Below are 5,970 nucleotides of genomic sequence, written 5' to 3' on the forward strand. Positions count from 1 at the left end.
CCGCCTAACTTCAGCCTCAGTTTCCTGCCTGGGATGAGCTCGTTCCTGACTCCTCCGGTCCCTTCTCCCCAGGACACAGGGCCACAGCCCCCATCTGCACGCCATGCTTTCCTAGGTACCCTTTAGAGCCAGCAGGATCCAATCCACGCTCTTTACCCTGACCTTCAGGGCCTTTTGTGAATGGCACCCTGCCTGAGACTCTTTGGAGCCACAGTTTCTTAGCAGCCTTTGCAGTCATGGCTCCTGCTGGCCTCTGCCTGGAGAGCCCTGTGGCTCTTTCTATTATTCCTGGGTGGTTTAAACCATCTGCTGAGGGTAGGAACCTTAAGTCTCTTCCTATTACTGTTTTCCTGCAGGTGGAGGGACATCTATCAGTGGAACACTCTGGACTCCTCTCTGTTCACCCCCAATCACTCTCCAGGACTTCAGCTCCATCTTGTCCAGAAAGCCTCGGGACCAGCCAGGCTGGAGAAGATCCCTCCTATCCTTGCATTTGTGGGACTTGAACTCAGGGACTGGGTGCTGTTCCTGAGCCTTTCTGCTCAAGGCTAAGGATCTACCACTTTGAGACACAGCTCTACTTCCCATTTTCTGGTAGTTAATTGGAGATAAGAGTCTCATGGACTTTCCTGCCCAGGCTGGCTTCTAACCACAATTCTCAGATCCTAGTCTCCTGAGTAGCTAGGATGACAGGTGTGAGCCACTGATGACTGGATTTTTATTTTTATCTTATTTTTTTTTTTAAGGAATGAGACAAAGTAGTTACTCAGAGTTGGGAATGTGGCTGGCATTTTCTCAAAAATGAATTAAATAAGATTGGGCACCAGTGGCTCACACCTGTCATCCTAGCTACTCAGGAGGCTGAGACCTGAGGACCATGGTTTGAAGCCTGCCTGGGAAGGGAAGTCCAAGAGACTCTTATCTCCAATAAACTACTCAGAAAAAGCTGGAAGTGGCACTCAAGTGGTAGAGTGTTAGCCTTGAGCACAAACAGGCTCAGGGACAATACTCCTAGTCCCTGAGTTCAAACCCCATGACCAACAGAAACTTTTTTCTTTTTACATAACTACTAAAACATTCTTCTTTTTTCTCACAAGGGCACCAAATGCAAGTTTTTCTTCTGGTGAGATCTGTAAAATAGGATTAAATGTGGGGGTTCAACAGGTTTAGAGAGGGGCTCAGTTTGGCTCTCTGCAGTCAGCAGATAAATTCAACCAAATACTTAATGCTGATCAGCGTCGGATGCAACGGACACAAAGATACACTCAGCCAAGAGGCCTGAGCTACTCTGGGAGAGAAAATGAGGGTAATTGAAATTAAGTTGGCTCCGGCCATTTTCACTGTCTTTTATTAATCACCGGGAAATCTGCTGCTAGCTGAGCAGGGGGGCCTGAGGGCCAATGCCCTAGAGAGTCCAGGGCTCAATTAAGCTGGGGCAAATTGGATTTCTGGTCCTAAGGCCACAGGGTGGGGTTGGTATTGAGCTATGATCTGCCAACCGGCATTAGGCCGAGGGCTGGCCAGATGGCTTCAACAGCTAATTCAATCCAGCTCTCCAGAAGCCAGACTTGGGTGGCGGGAGCAGCGGGTTTGGAGAGCGATGGCCCCGGCTGGGAAGGCAGGGCTCCGTTCTGGGCCTGGCATCTGACCTTGGCTGGTAGGATGCTAATAGTCCTGACTGCCCAGGGGTGAGGTGGGTAGATAGTGCTTGAAAAATCACAGGGGACCAGAAATGTTTGGTAGTTTGTTCTTGGAGTCAATCTCGATGATTCATGTCCTAGCTTCTGTGAGTTATCAGATGGAAAAAAATAAATAAGAGTCAGGAAAAGCTGAATGAGAGAAACTGGGGTGAGGGCAGGAAAACAACCCCCAAAAAGCAGAGAAGCGAGAGGAGATAAGAGGCAGACACCCAGAGAGGATCAGCCACAGAAGATGAGTCAAAGAGAAGAAGAGAAACAACACAGTGACTCTTAGAGTAAAAAAAAATACAGAAAGCAAGAAAGGAAGGAAGGAAGGAAGGAAGGAAGGAAGGAAGGAAGGAAGGAAGGAAGGAAGGAAGGAAGGAAGGAAGGGAAAGAAAAGAGAGAGCCCACAAGAAGTAAACATTCAGCCAGGCGCTGGTAGCTCAGTTCTTTCATTCTAACTTCTCAGGAGGCTGAGATGTGAAGATTGTGGTTCAAAGCCAGCCTGGGGAGAGAAAGTCTATGAGACTCTTTTTTTGGGGGGGGAGGATCTGGTCATGGGGCCTGAACTCTGGGCCTGGGCGCTGTCCCTCAGCTCTTCAGCTCAAGGCTAGCGCTCTACCACTTGAGCCACAGCGCCACTTCTGGCTTGTTTTGTTCTGCTTATGTGGTGCTGAGGAATCGAACCCAGGGCCTCAAGCATGCAAGACAAGTGCTCTACCACGGAGCCACCTTTCCAGCCCTCCATGAGACTCTTATCTCCAATGAGCCACCAGAAAACTGAAAATGGAACTGTGGCACAAATTTGCTCAAAGCCTTGAGCAAAAAAACCTCGAGGAGGAGGAGGAGGGGGGGGAGGAGGAGGAGGAGGAAGAGGGGGAGGAGGAGGAGGGCTAAACTGATTGGCCAGGACTTTCTGGAGGAGATGGAGATTAGGTTCCACAAGTCTGTGAAGAATTCAACCATCAGCAGGGCATGGTGGCTCATGCCTGTCATCCTAGCTACCAAGGAGGCTGAGAGCTGAGGATCACCGTTTGAAGCCGGCCCGAGCAGGAAAGCCCATGAGACTCTTATCTCCAATGAACCACCTGCATGCCAGACGTGGGGCTGTGGCAGTGGAATACAACTGGCAGGGAGCGAGCCTTAAGTACAAAATGTCCTGAATTGTCACCACTGGAGTTCAGACTTGAAGTACAGAAATGGTGGCTCCTTTCTCTATGGAGGCTTCTTGGTAATTTCCTACGCCTCCCTGAGCCTCACCCATCTACCTGGCATCATCAAGATCTCTGAAACCCCCTTATGTGGTTAAAGTTCTTTCAACCACTCCCTCTTTCCTGCACTACATAGGCCTTGGAGCTAATGGCTCATAGTAACCAAAAAAGCTCAGATCTCTCCCTCCCTCCCCCCCACAATTCTACAGAGGGAAGTACTCCATAGTTCTACAGGGCTTCCTAGTGGGCAGGCAGCATTAAGAAAGCAGATGACTCTGGTTCCTTCAAGGCTTCTGGGAGTCTCTGCAGGGCAGTGCTAAGCACAGGTGTGGCACTGGCAGCTGGCTCTGGGTGGGGAAGGCCCACCAGTCTGCCGAGATCCCTGGCTGCGCTAAGACCAGCCCTGAAGCTACCCTGACCACCTCAGACACAGGTTGACCAAACACACCCCCTGGATGAAGCTATAACCGGCAGGTGGATGGGACCCAGCCATGCTGGCGGCTCTGGGACCACACTGGGTGCTTTTGATGAGGCTGGCCCCTGGGGAATCATTCCATCATAGGGGTGATGATGCTCCATTCTCCAGCTGGACCCTGCTGGCTCACACCTGCTACTCAAGAAGCTGAGATGTGAGGATGGTGGGTCAAAGCCAGCCCAGGCAGGAAAGTCTGTGAGACTCTTATCTCCAATGAACCACCAGAAAACCGGAAGTGGTGCAGTGAATGGTAGAGTACTTGCCTTGAGCAAAAGAAGCTCGGGGTCAGCACGCAGGTCCTGGGTTCGAGTCCCAGGCAGGACTGGTGTGTACTCACACATACCCCCCCCCACACACACATACACACACTCCAGTCACCATTACTCATACACAGGGAGAGAATGGCTCTTTCCGGCAGCCCCTTCCTAATTACTTTGCTAGGGGTTAAGTCAATTAGTGGCACGCAGTAATGATTTCACAGCGGGCTCCATGCCCATCTGCTGAGAGGCTCCCCGGGTGCCCTGGGCAGTGACTTTAGAAAGGCTCAAAGAGGACAGATGGTGTGGTGACATTCAGGAAATGTATGCAGATGGCTCAGATCCCCGTGGGGCCACGGGAGGGCCATGCGCCTATGATCTCAGAACTGGGTTTTGAGAGCCGCCTTGGAACTTGAAAGTGTTTCCAATAAAAGCAACAGGTGTGTTTCTAGAAATGTTCTTCTGCCCTGGGGCTGCCTTGTACCCAGTGGAGGGGTAAACTTCTGTGGATTCCTGGTGGAAGTTTTAGAGTGGAATCAGTTTGAATCTAGGGGTTTTTGTTGTTGTTGTTGTTGTCGTTTTTTGTTTTGGTCGGTCCTGGGGCTTGAACTCAGGGCCTGGGCGCTGTCCCTGAGCTCTTCAGCTCAAGGCAAGCGCTCTACCACTTGAGCCACAGTGCCACTTCCAGTTTTCTAGTGGTTTATTGGAGATAGGAGTCTCACGGACTTTCCTGCCTGGGCTGGCTTTGAAACGTGATCCTCAGATCTCAGCCTCCTGAGTAGCTAGGATGACAGACGTGAGCCACCAGCACCCAGCATGAATCCAGGGTTTTGTACTTGCTTGCTCCACCTCCTGAGCATCCAGCATAAAGTATTAGTAGTTGTCCTCCTCCTCCTCTTCCCCCTCCTCCTCTTCCTCCTCCTCCTCCTCCCCCTTCTCCTCCTCCTCCTCCTCCTCCTCCTCCTCCTCCTCCTCCTCCTCCTCCTCCTCCTCCTTCTTCTCCTTTTTACCTAGTCCTGGGGCTTGAACTCAGGGCCAGGGTGCTAACCGTGAGCTCTTTCACTCACAACTAGCGCTCTACCACTCTGAGACATGGTACCACTTCTGGTTTTCTGGTGGTTTATTGGAGATAAGAGTCTCATGGACTTTCAGCAGGGGCTGGCTTTGAACCGTGATCCTCAGATCTCAGCCTCCTGGGTAGCTAGGATTACAGGCATGAGCCACCAGCACCTGGCTTGTGCTATATTCTTTATGTTGCCTGAGGGCCCCTTCCTGGGCGCATTTAGGCTGCTGTGGACAGCAGCCCACTCCTTGGTGTGGCAGGGTAGCCCAGGCAGGACCCCAGGATGGCCCAGGCTATCCCTCACCTCCACACTTGGAGAAAAGGATTTTGTTTTGAAGTGTGGACCCCGCAGACATTGCCCCTGTTTGGGGCTCAGCGTGGCCGCCCTGCGGGGCTCTCTGCCTGCAGCCTGGCTTCACACCTTAGTGGGGGAAAAAACAGAAAAAAGCAGAAGAAAAAGGCTCTGCTCTGTCGAATCTCAATTTCCTCTTCATTTCCGTCAGAGATCGAGAAAGAGGGAGCTATTTAAAAATAAATTAATCTTCTTTATTGGAAGAATAAAGTGATTAAAGATGGAACTGGATTTTTTGGATTCTCAGGCTCCCTGGACAACGCCAGCTGTGAAAGCCAAAGCCCTGGGCGGCTTTGCCCAAGGTCTCAGGACTGTCACCGGAAGAAGCAAGCAGTTCTTGGGAACAGGAGAAGGTCAGCTTTTTTGGGGGGAGGGGTAGGAGGTGGGGGGAGGGGTGCTGTCGCTGGAGCTTGAACTCCGGCCTGGGTGCTGTCCCATAGTTGTTTTACTCAACTTGACTTTCTACTACTTGAGTCACAGCTCCACGGCTGGTTTGCTGGTGCTACATTGGAGATAAGAGTCTCATGGACTTTCTTGCCCAGGCTGGCTTCGAACTAGGGTCCTCAGAGATCTCAGCCTCCTGAGTAGCTAGGATGACAGGTGAGAGCCACCAGCACCTGGCTTAGTTCCTTCCTTCCTTCCTTCCTTCCTTCCTTCCTTCCTTCCTTCCTTCCTTCCTTCCTTCCTTTTCTTCACCTGAGGCCTAGGATATGAACTCAGTATCTGATGCTTTTTCTTACTGGTTCAGTGCTGAACTACCTGAGCCACACCTCCAGCCATATGTCAGCCTGTGTGATTTTCATTGGGATGCTTTAAAAGTAACTCCAAGGGTGAAGGATGCTCCAGTCTCACCTGCGCATGCCCATGTGCTCATCTTCTTCACCCTGCCAGCCATCCAATGAGCCTATCTTGAGAGTTCAACTTTGTTTT

This window comes from Dipodomys merriami, unplaced genomic scaffold (genome assembly GCF_024711535.1).
Source record: "Dipodomys merriami isolate MVZ:Mamm:240054 unplaced genomic scaffold, mDipMer1.0.p SCAF_33, whole genome shotgun sequence".
Lineage (NCBI taxonomy): Eukaryota > Metazoa > Chordata > Mammalia > Rodentia > Heteromyidae > Dipodomys > Dipodomys merriami.